We start from the raw sequence: 12,778 nt of genomic DNA, 5'->3' as shown, positions 1-12,778 counted from the left end.
GTATTAGGGTATTGGTATTAGGGTTAGGGTAAGTGTTAGGGTTTAGTGTACATGGTAGGGCATACATTGGAGTAGGTTTTGGGTACATGTTAGGGTGCATGTAAGGGAATCTATACGATTTAGAGTATGTGTTCAGGTACTTGATTCTGTATGTATTTAATGTTTAGGATATACATTAGGGTACATGTTACAGTTATGGTACGAGTTAGGGAATGTTAGGATTAGGGATGGGACATAGAGTATTTGTTAGGGTACACTTGAGGTACACATTAGGGTGTATGTAAGAGTGGTTTTGAGTACTGCTATGATACTTGTACTTGTTAGGCTACATGTTAATATTTAAAGTACAATTTAATGTTATGGTACATTCTGAGGTACATGGTAATGTATGGATTAGGGTACATGTCAAGGTGTGAGTATGGGCAAGAGTTAAGATGCATGATGGAGTGTATGTTAGGGAACATGTTAGGATACAAATTAGGGTTAGGGCAAGTTCTAGGATATGTGTTACATTATGCATTTGGGGTACATGTTAGGTGCATATGTAGTTTAGAGTATGTATTGGTGGTTAGGGTACATATCAGCATAGGTATTAAGTTTAGGGTACGTGTTAGGATATGTGTTAGTGTATTGGTTACATTTAGTAAATGTTGTTAGGGTTAGTGTTATGGTTTTGGTTAATATTAGGTCATGCTTGGGTATGTGTTGGATTACATTTGGGTACATGTTAGGGTGCTTGTAAGGGTACCTAGTCTTAGAGTTCATGCTACAGAACTATTTAGGATATGGTTAGGGTACATGTTAAAGTACATGTTGGGAAAACTTAGGGCACATTTGAGACACAATGTGAGGGTACATGTAATGGTACATACAGGAATTGCAGTACATGTTAGAGTACTTGTTAGGGCACATGTTAAGTTTTACAGTATGTGTTTAGGGTACATTTTTGGCCATGTGTTAGGGTGATAGTTATGGTTTGGGTTAGGCAACATGTTAGGATGTGCATCGGTAGAAGTTTAGGGTACTTGTTAGGGTATATGTTGTTTTTTAATATATCTTCAGGGCACTCTGTATGTGGAATTGAATCCAGGTCTTTGTTCATGCCAGGCAAGCACTCTACCACTAGGCTCTTCACTTCCGTCTTTTTGGAGGTTCATTGGAGATAAGAGTTTTATTGACATTCTTGCCTGTGCTGGCTTTGAACTATGACTCTCAGCTCTCAGCGTCCTGAGTAGCTAAGATGACAGGCGGGAGCCCCTGGTACCCAGCTTCTTTTCCTCATTTATAAGGATGGAAGATTTAGGAAGGGTGGAGCTAAGTTTGTTCTGTACTTTGGGGCCAGTGTTTAGAGTTGGGATGAGCATACACCTTCAGCGCCCTCTTCTCTGGTGAGTGTTTACACAGTCTCATTGTTGGGCTGTACTCTCTGGGCCTCTCACAGAGAGATCAATCTCTTCTCTGGTGGATGTGTACACAGTCTCATCCTTCAGTTGTACTCTCTAGTCCTCTCCTAGAAAGATCAGTTTCACTTCTCTTCCTTTGATCTCCTGCCTTCCTCGAGGTCCTTTGCAGCCAGCCCGAACCTTTCTGTTGCCCCTCTGAGGTGCAGGCCAACCCACTTGCCCACGTGGTGGTATTATCCTGTTTTCTGCTGATTGATTCTGCCTGCCAGCATTCTTCCTTTAGCTAAAGTCCTCTAGTTTGAGCTTTGTAAGAGGAACAGTGGTTTACAACTACATTTAAAATATTTATTGTACATTTTAATTTGCACATGAATTTATTTTAAAGAATCTAGTTTAACATTTCAATAATTGTGTACAATGTGGATGATCAGGCCAGGGTAACTGGCATTTCCATCACCTCAAGTATTGTTCTACTACACTGGAAACATTAGCTGTTTTGAAATATGCCACTTACTGTGCTATAGAATGTTAGAAGCTATTGGACCTAGCAGTGCCTTTTCCTCACTAATAATCAATCACTCCTCACCCTCTGTGCTTTCCAGTCTCTGGTAACCTCTGTTCTGTCCTTCGGAAACATTAGTTTTTTCTTTTTAGCTTTTACATATAAATAGTACTTTAAGTATTTGTCTTTCTGTACCTGACTTATTTCACTTAGTATTATGTCATCTAGAATTATCTACATTGCCACAGATGACAGGAATTCATTATTGTGGTCACTTAATAATTTATTTCATTGTATATCCTTACTACATTGTCTTTTTCTGTGTCTTTGCTGAGTAACAATTTCAGAGCCACATGTAGGACTTTCATGTATCAGTCCAGAGTCTTCATACCATGGGTAGCATGTATGTACATGTTGTGTGACTTTCCATGTCTTCCAAAGGCAGGAACTGTATTGGGACTTGGTTGTCTGTAGGTGTATTCCTGGCAGCCCGTAGTGTGGATAGCAAGGACTCTGCCAGCAGTAGTAGTCTGGTGTGATAGACAGCCCTTATGATTGGCAGGGTTTGAGTGTGAGGAACATGGATACAACTCTGGTCTGGACCCTATGGCTGATGTTGAAAGTGGAGATACATGGGTGGGGGAGGTGGTTCAGTGTTAGGAAATGGCAGCTCATTCTGAGCAGGAACAAATGGAAATGTGAGGGTCCAAGGGCTGGTGTCCAGCCTGATGGAATTTCCAAATTTAGAGTTTTGTGCTCTACCTTCTCACAGGGGCTACCCTCTCTGAGAGCCAACTCTTTGGAATCAGAACTGAATGAAAGATGTTGTCCTTACCTCTCTGCTATATGTTTTCACAGAAGTTCCTCTGTTCCTGGCTCATATAAACCCTTGCTTGTGGTAAAATTGTGGCATCTTGAGCACCGGTTAGGCATCCTTGGGCTGGGGATTTTAGGGTGATTACTAATGGGCAAGGTGTTTGGGTTCCTGAGGAAGAATTGCCAGACAATCCTGGCTGAGTCTCAGCATTGACCAGAAGAACTTAGTAAGACAGATGAAGACAACAACATCAAGAGAAAGAAGAGAGTGCAGCTAAGAGAACATCTCAGTCCCTGGGACTACCCTCACGGTCAGGAGAGCCTCCTTTCTTTCTTTCTCACTGTGCAGCAACATTTTTCTCACTGACAGTACTCTGAAGCCCCAGAGCCTGTGATTAGTAGGTCCTTGTCTCCTACATCTGAAATGGAGCTAACAGTTTCTAGCCTAGCAGGTTGGAAGGATTGAGTGAACTAACCTGTGACATTGCTTTCAATGAATGTGTGGCAGATAGTAGCCATCCTGTTACCCTTTAGATGCAAGGCTCTCCTGCTGACTTGGGAGCTGGAATCTGGTTTGGGAGATGTACTTTCCCTTGCTTTTCACATTTTTTAAATTTAATTTTATATTTTTTATTAAAGAATTTATTAACATTGATTTTTACATCATATTTCAAATGACGTATTTAACAAACAAGTATTTAAGAAGGGAGTCTCTATATACAATCACTGGCACTTAGTTTTTAGAACATAATTAAAATTAGGCTAAGGGTTTGTATGTCATAGATACATATTAATCTATGTAATATAACATTATGTCTATAGAGTCATAGGCTTTTATGTCTATGTAGTTGTGTTTATATTTCCAATACCATGTCCATAGCATTGGGTATGCAAATATTGAGTCCTCGCTCTTGTACTGTTTGGATCTAATAGCCACATATTAAGCTTTTCACATTTTTATGTCTTCCTCCGATAGGCACCAAAGCCCTTTCCCCAGGAATGTTGAGATTGCCTGCATTCTCCCCTTTTTCCTTTTCTTTCTTTCCTTTTTCTTTCTTGTTTGCATTTTTCCCCTTTTCAATGGCTCATCTTTGAGAGCAGCTGAGCTTATGGCTGGGAGATTGGTTGCTAGTGTGTCAGGTTTGCTAATAGTTCCTAAAGTTGTTTTCGGCTTTTCATCACTTGACTAGAAATGTTGCAGCAGGTGAACCTTCCTTACTCAGAGATGTCCTGTTTGTTTGCTTTTTCCTTCCTCTCTCTCTCTCTCCCTTCATTTCTTTGTTTCTTTTCTTTTCTTCTTTTTTTGTGGGATACGGTGCTTGAACTCTGGGCCTGGGCACTGTCCCTGAGCTCTTCAGCTCAAGGCTACCGCCCTACCCTTGAGCCACAGCCCCTTTCCCGTTTTCTAGAGGTTAATTGGAGATAAAAGTCTCACAGTTTTTAGTGCCCAGGCTGGCTTTGAACCTTGATCTTCAGATCTCAGCCTCCCTAGTAGCAAGGATGACAGGTGTGAGCCACTGTGCCCAGCATTCTTCCTCCCCATTTCTGTGGTGGGGACTCTTCCACTGGAGTTTGACACAGACAGGCTGACATTTCTCCTGACCCAGAGCCCCAAGGACCCAGGAATCCCTCAGATAAGCATTCAATATTTTTTTTTGCCAGTCCTGGGGCTTGAACTCAGGGCCTGGGCACTGTTCTTGTGCTTTCTCAAGGCTAGAGCTCTACCACTTGAGCCACAGCACCACTTCCAACCTTTTCTGTATATGTGATACCGAGGAATTGAACCCAGGACTTCATGCATGCTAAGCAAGCACTCTATCACTAGGCCAAACTCCCAGCCCTAATGTTTGCTTTTTAAATTTTCTCTTTCTGTAAATGCTTGCACTACTACTTCTTTTCAGTTAATAATACTCTTTTTGTAACATCTGTTTTTGTCCTAATAGGCTCTTCAAACTTACCTCATCAGTTAGCATTCCAGTTTCATACTTGATATCTTCTCTCCTAATTATTTAAAGGTTCCCTAGTGAATTCTTTGTATCTCAGAGAGAATTTCACATTTCATGGCCTTAGTAGACTCTAGAAAAACATCTGATTTTTGATGAATGCCTTATCTTTCCTTTGGCATTATTTCCTTGCTCCTTTCCAGGCCCAGTTGGTTTACTCAACATTGGAGAGACTTGTCCTCACGCCTTGATTCAGATATTCATTATGAACCTGGATTTCACAGAGATACTGAAGAGGTAAGACTTTTTTATTCATGGTCATAAAATTGTGGATTAGTTTATTTTTTCATAGTGACCTGGACTTTTAGAGCTTTCTGTCATAAATTGCCAGAATAAGGAAATATTTTCCTGTGTATTCTGGGCTACAAATTAGAATCACTTAAGGGCATGTGTGTGTGTGTGTGTGTGTGTGTGTGTGTGTGTGTGTGTCTCTCTCTGTCTGTCTGTCTTTGTGTGTGTGTCTTTCTGTCTGTCTGTCTGTCTTGGGGCTTGAACTCAGAGCCTGGGTACTGCCCTTGAGTGTTTTTGGTGCTCAAGGGTCCTGCTCCATCTAGTTTCTTGATAGTTAATTGGTGATAAGAATCTCACAGACTTTCCTGCCTGGGATTGACTGTGAACCATGATTCTCAGGTCTCAGCCTCTCAAGAAGCTGGGATGACAGCTGTGAGCCCCTGGGACCTGGCAGGAGTGTTTAAGAAATGTACAAATGCTTGGTGTCATCTTCAGTTATCTATGTTCAGGTGGCCTGGGTTGGGGTTTGGACATTTGCTCCTTTCCTTTCTCTTCCCCTCTCCCTTCCCTCCTTTCCTACTGCCTCAGTCTGCCAAGGCAGACATACCTTCTATGCCTAGCCGCTGGTACTTTAGAAACACTTGGTTGGGGATTTTAACCTACAGCTTTAATTTTCAGCACTGGTATGATAAAAAGGGAGTTGGGACTAGAGCAATACTGCAGAAAGTCATTGGGATCAGTGTGTGTATGCACAGAAAAATTTCAGCAGTCTTTCTCTTTGGCCTTGACTTGTCTCCTTTTCTCCACTTAATAAAGAAGTGAGGGATGCCCATAAGTAAATGAACCACTGCCCAAATACATTGTTATTCTTTTCTGTTGTCCTTTCTCTCCAGAACCTAACTTTGCTTTGTCAGCCTGAGTGATTCAGGCTGGACTTATTGCTGCTTGCTATACTTGTAGGCCCAGAATCTTCTGAAAAAGATTCTTTTTCTGGAAATTTCTGAAAGGCCTTTAAAAGTTTAAGTCACGCTGGGTACATGGCCTAGTGGTAGAGTGCTTGCCTAGCATGCATGAAGCCCTGGGTTCCATACACAGAAAAAGCTGGAAGTGGTACTGTGGCTCAAGTGGTAGAGAGCTAGTCTTTAGAAAGCCCAAGGAGAGTACCAGGCCCTGAGTTCAAGATCCAGGACTGGAAAAAGAATAAAAACCTCCCAAGTCATTGTAAAGAACTAGATATTCAAGACAAATATTAATAAATAATGAGTTAATTTATTTTCTTCTCATTTTAACCTTTTTTCCCCCCTAGGTCATAGGGCTTGACCTTGGCCTGGGTATTATCTCAGAGCTCTTCAGATCAAGGCTACTGCTCCCTTGAGGCTCAGGTCCTTTTGTGCTTGGGCTGGCTTTGAACCTTGGCCCTCAGATCTCAGCCTCCTGAATAGCTAGTATTACAGGCGTGAGCCGTATGCCCAGCCATTGCAACCTTTTCATTAGTGTATTTTCATTGTACAAAAAGGTGTCATTATGGCATTACCATACTTAATATACTTTGGTCAGATTTACCTCTTTTATTCCTTTTCTTATGCCTTCGCTCATTTTAAACAATAGCAGGCTTCCATACTCTCTTTTCATACATGCACAGGAACCAGTTTGCCTGGACTTGCCCTCCTTCACACTGTTCCTGCCCCCCTCTGCTTGTTCCCACTCTGCTGGTCCTGTTTTGCACTTGAGTGCACAGTTTATCCACCCCTCTGTTCTACCCTTGAGCACGCATGTTACCCTTCACTGTAATGTGACTATGGAGCTGGGGGGTTCTCTGCACAGCCCTCATGGGGCACTTCTCGACCTTAGTTACCTAAGGTGCCCCATCCTCTGTCAGATGTAATTCACGGGAGGCGGGGCATAGCCTGGAGATGGAAATGTTTCCAAGTGCTGTAATGCTCGCCTCACAAGGAGAATGGTGAGGGTGCAGAGACTCCTGGCTGTTCTCACTTGACAGGATAGCGGTGCCCAAAGGAGCAGAAGAGCAAAGGAGAAGCGTCCCGTTCCAGCTGCTTTTACTGCTAGAGAAGATGCAGGACAGCCGGCAGAAAGCAGTGCGACCCGTGGAGCTTGCATACTGTCTCCAGAAATACAGTGTGCCATGTAAGATCTCCTCTAAGCAGTGGCTCCTGTGTGCTTATCTAAAGAGGGTGGAAGCCAGAGAGAAATTGTGGGAGGTAGAGGAAAGGCAGGGGAGAAGAAGAGAGTGAGGGAGAGGGGGGAGGAGGGGCAGCTGAGGGGAGGGGAGATGGAGGAGGAGAGAAGGTTCAGATGGGCAGTATTCTCTGATTTCATTGAGAATGATCAATTCTCATAGCTCATTCTATCATCATTTCAGCTCAGTGATTCGGTCCTCCTCTAGTTCACTGTGATTCTGATCCTTTGTGTGTGACTGTTGACTTTTTTTGAGGTGTCATGTCTTTTCATACCTGCTGTGTTCCTATGTTAATATTTTCTCAGCTGTGTGCCTGTGGCTCACACCTGGAGTCCTACCTACTCAGGAGGCTGAGATCTGAGGATCACGGATCAAAGCCAGCCCAGGCAGAAAAGTCCCAATGAGACACTTATCTCCAATAAACTACTCAGAAGAAGCTATAAGTGGTGCTGTGGCTCCAGTGTAGCGTGCTAGCCTTGAGAACAAAGGCTTAGATACAGTGAATGTCCAGGCCCTGAGTTCAAGAATAAAAGATTTACTCATTTAAACTCAATTTGTAGTTTGGGATTTTGGTTGTCTGAAAAATTTCCATTGAAAATTTGTATTCTGACAGAAATGGGTATTATCTGGGTTGATAATCATTTTTTTTTGCCAGTCCTGTGCTTGAACTCAGGGCCTGGGCACTGTCCTTGGACTTTCTCAAGGCTAGGGCTCTACCAGTTAAGCCTCAGCACCACTTTCAGCTTTTTTCTGTATATGTGGTACCAAGAAATTGAACCCAGGTCTTTGTGTATGCTAGGTGAGCACTCTACCTCTAGGCCAAACTCCCGGCTCTGATAATCCATTTTTTACACTGGCTTAGGGATATAACTTAGTACTAACAATCTCATTGATTTGATAACTGACCAAATGTTTACAGTAAGTAGAGTTCAGTGGTATGTGAGAACTGATGTTCTTATATAATACAGCAGGAGACTGGAAGAATAAAAGTTGGCTGGGTGCCAGGGGCTCATGCCTGTAATTCTAGGTACTCAGGAGGCTGAGATCTGAGGATCGCTAGTCAGAGCCAGTCCAGGCATGAAAGTCCATGGAACTCTTACTTCCGATTACCCACCAGAAAACTGGAAGTGGGGCTGTGGCTCAAGTGGTAGAGCACTAGCTTTGAGCTGAAGAGCTCAGGGACAGTGCCCAGGCCCAGAGTTCAAGTCCCATGCCTCTCACACACACATACACATATCCAAAATAAGTAAAGAATTGCTAGGGCAAGAAAAGCTAGGGATAAAGAAAGAAGGAAAAAAAGACGGTAGAATAAATGTATAGTAGAATGCTTTGTAAGTGTAAGACAGGTAAAGTGAAAAGAAAAACTACAGAGAATGACAATTTTAAAAGGGATAAAGGGTAAAACATTAAAAAGAAAGTCAGACACCTGTGGCTCATGCCTGTAATCCTAGCTACTTGGGAGATTGAGATGTTAGGATCACCATTGAAATAAGCCAGATAAGAGAGTCCATGAGATTCTTAGCTTCAATTAACTACCAAAAAGAGCCTGGAAATGGGGCTGTAGCTGTTGTTGTAGAGTAGTAGCCTTGAGCCAAAAACCTCAGGGCCAGTGCCCAGGCCCTGAGCTCAGCCTGAAGAACCAATATTAAATTTTTTTTTCTTAGAATGAATGCATGTTGGCTCTATCAGCAAGATTTTAGCTGCGGTGTTGTCATCTCTGGGTCCTTTTGGAGTTCTGGTGTGACTGGGCATGCCCCGGGTGCAGTGTCCTGTGGTCAGGGAGCGAGGGCAGCTGCTGGGGTGAGGTGTGGCTGGCCCTGTGCAGTAGACATCCCTGGAACCCTGGAAGCCAGTGTGTCCACCCTGGCCCTGCCGGGCAGCTGCTGGTGCTGATGGTGGTGTCTGTAAACACAGTTGGTGTGTCAGTCTAGCATAGCGGCATGCACTCAGTAAGCATGAAGACACACTTTAATGGCTATGGAGGTGAAACTAGAGAGAAAAGCTGAAGAAAGTTAAGGCAGAGAGGTTTTATATGTGCCCATGGTGGCACCAGCGGTGGTACTGGAGGGCATACTCAGCCACACAAGGAGGCTTGAGTAATTCAAAATTAATGGATTAGGTGGTGTTTATGTTTGATGCTCTCCTCTAACCTACTTTTCCTGTTTTTCTCTCATTTGTCCTGAGCATTTCTCTTAGGTACCTGTTCTTAGCCAATTTTGGCTTGTTGACTGCTCTGTGATCTAGAACAGGGGTTAGCACACTTTTCATGACCATGGCTAGAGAGAAAGAACGTCAGAGTTTGTGGGGCACAGTTTTTGTAACTTTGGCCTTGTAACACATCGGATGCCATAGACAGTACATGAATGAGTGAATGAATTGGCTGTGTTCCAATAAAAGTTGTTTTCCAAAAACAAGGTTGGAGTTGGCTTATACTCCCACTCTCATAATTTGCCTGTCCCTGATTTATTATTTATTTATGTATTTATTTGTTTATTTTTGCCAGTTTAGGGTCTTGAATTTAGGGCCTGGGCACTGCCCTTGCACTTTCTCAAGGCTAGGACTCTACCACTTGAGCCACAGCACCACTTCCAGCTTTTTCTGTGTATGTGGTACTGAGGAATAGAACCCAGGGCTTTATGCATGCTAGGGAAGCACTCTGCCACTAGGCCACATTCCAGGCCCCTTATTTTATCTTATTTATTTAATTTGCTGTTCATGGGTCTTGAACTCAGGGCCCAGGTGCTATCCCTGAGCTTCTTTGTACTCAAGACTAGAGCTCTACCACTTGAACCACAGTGCTATTTCTGGCTTTTTCTGAGAAGTTTATTGCAGATTAGAGTCTCACAGATTTTTTTCTGTCCAGGCTGGCTTCAAACTGATCCTCAGGTGTGAGCCATCTAGCATCAGGCTGGCTGTGATTTGTGCTAACTAACAAGAGCATAGAAGTGACTATTCCAGGTCACTGTTCTCTCCTTGATGAGATGGATGGTAGGTGATGGGTAGATGAAGATTTGTGAACTCACAAGAGCATAGAAGTGACTATTCCAGGTCACTGTTTTCTCTCCCTTGATGAGATGTGTGGTAGGTGATTGGATGAGGACTTGCTCCACTAGCCTGGAAGCTTGCTGACCCTCGTTCCTGCTGTCCTTTCGCCGCAGATGTTTAATTTTACTGTGCTCATAAATCTCTCTTTTTAGGTGGGAAACTGCATATCTTCTGGTTTATATGAAGAGTGGAGGAAATGGAAATACTTCAGACTTTCAGAGACTGACACATTCATTTCCTTTTCTGTCCTGGGATCTGCTAAGTCTTCTAGGAGACTCTAAAATGAAGAAAAAATAATTTAAACAATTACATAATAATTTAAATCTTAAGTTATAACCATGAGTGATTGCTGATGTGATTTGAAGGAGGGTTGTCTCTCAAGGTCATGTGACAGGAGCCTGGTCCCTTGTATAGCAGTGCTGTGGGGCATAATCTTGTGAGCGGTGAGGCTTGTGCAGGGCACCTGGCTCATTCTTGTAATCTTAGCTACTCAGGAAGCAGAGATAGTTCAAAGCCAGATAGGGTAGAAAAATCCACGAGACAGACTTTCAACTGACAACAGAAACAAAAAGCTGGAAGTGGAGCTGAAGTGGTAGTGGGCGAGGCTTGAGTGAAAAAGCTATAGGACAGCACCTAAGCCTGAGTGCAAGGCCTAGTGGTGTGACCCAAGTGAACAGTTTCTTTCAGCTAGGCCCCCCTCTGGAGCCTTGAAAACCCTTGAAAATACCACCACCATCTGGAGAGTAAGCATTCTTCACAGGAGCCTGTGGAGGACATAACTTATTCAAACCATCTCATTAGTGAAATAGGCACCATACGCAAATAAAGTTGTTTCTCTCAAAAGGAGTGTAGAGTGTACAGCTTAATATAGGGGTAATGACAACACATAAGATGCAAATGATTAGTGCTATAGAAAGTGGAAAGAAGGGCCGGGAATTTGGCCTACTGGTGCGGTGCTTGCCTAACATGCACAAAGACATGGTTTCGATTCCTCAGTACCACATACATAAAAAACCCCAGAAGGGTGCTTAGGCTCAAGTGGTAGAGCTCTAGCCTTGAGAAAGTCCAAGTACTCAAGCCCTGAGCTCAAAGCCAGGACTGGAAAAAAAAAGAAATTGGAAAAAAGCTGGGATTCCTTCTTTAGTAGAAATCTTGAGGCTGTAGGGAGGTCTAGGGCTTAGGATAGTCCATAGACTCAGAAAATACGTTCAAAGACACGGCTGAGAAGGTCACAGAAATCCACAAACCTAGGTTAGGGTGAGAGTCAAGTCACAGAGGAGAGGACGGTGAGCACAGGCCCAGCACGCCCTCTGGTGGTAAGTGGACCTCGCTGCACCACGGAGGGGAGTTTGCCCTCTGGTGGTAAGTGGAGGTCACTGCACCACAGATTGGTCTAGGGCTGTGAGCATTCACCCAGAGCGCCCTCTGGTGGCAAGTGGAGGTCACTGCACCACAGATTGGTCTAGGGTTGTGAGCATTCACTCCGAGCGCCCTCTGGTGGCAAGTGGAGGTCACTGCACCACGGAGGGAGATTTGTGAGCATTCACCCAGTTTTCCCTCTGGTGGGTTGTGGAGCTCATTGCACCATGGGGGAGGGGGAAGGCAATGACCCTTCATGCAGAGCGCCCTTTGCTGACAAGCGGAGCTCACTGCACCATGGAGGGGGTGAAAGGTAGTGAGCATTCACCCAGAGCGCCTTCTGGTGGTAAGCGGAGGTCACTGCACCATGGATTGGTCTAGGGCTGTGAGCATTCACCCAGAGCGCCCTCTGGTGGGTAGTGGAACTCACTAATACACGGGGGGGGGCGGGGAGGTGGTGAGTATTCACCCAGAGCACCCTCTGGTGGGTCGTGGAGCTCATTGCACCACTGGGGAAGGGTGAAGGCATTGACCCTTCACATCGAGCTCCTTCTGGTGGCAAGCCGAGCTCACTGCACCACGGAGTGGTGAAAGGTGGTGAGCATTCACCCAGAGCGCCCTCTGGTGGCAAGTGGAGGTCACTGCATGACAGATTGGTCTTGGGCTGTGAACATTCACCCAGAGTGCCCTCTGATGGGAAGCGGAGGTCACTGCACCACGGATTGGTCTAGGGCTGTGAGCATTCACCCAGAGCACCCTCTGCTGGGTAGTGGAGCTCATTGCACCACGAGGGGGAGGCAGTGACCCTTCACGCAGAGCGCCCTCTGGTGGCAAGCAGAGCTCACAGGTCCATGGGAGGGTGAATGGCAGTTATCATTCACCCAGAGCACTCTCCTTGGAAGCGGAGCTCACTACACCACAGAGGGGGTGTAGGGCGGTGAGTATTTACCCAGAGCGGCCTTGGGTGGCAAGCGGAGATCACTACACCACGGGAAGGCGGGGAAGGTGTCGAGCATTCACCCCGAGCGCCCTCTGGGGGCAAGCACAGCTCACTGAATCATGGAGGAGAGTAGGGTGGTGAACGTTCACTCAAAGTGCCCTCTGGTGGCAAGGGGAGCTCTCTGCACCACTGGGGGGGGAAGGCGATGAGCATTCACTCAGAGCGCGCTGTCGTGGCAAGCGGAGCTCATTGCACCATGGAGGTAAGGAGGGTGGTGAGCAT

Source organism: Megascapheus bottae, chromosome 15, assembly GCF_031878675.1.
Source record: "Megascapheus bottae isolate mThoBot1 chromosome 15, mThoBot2.hap1, whole genome shotgun sequence".
NCBI lineage: Eukaryota > Metazoa > Chordata > Mammalia > Rodentia > Geomyidae > Megascapheus > Megascapheus bottae.
This window is presented reverse-complemented; position numbering follows the sequence as displayed.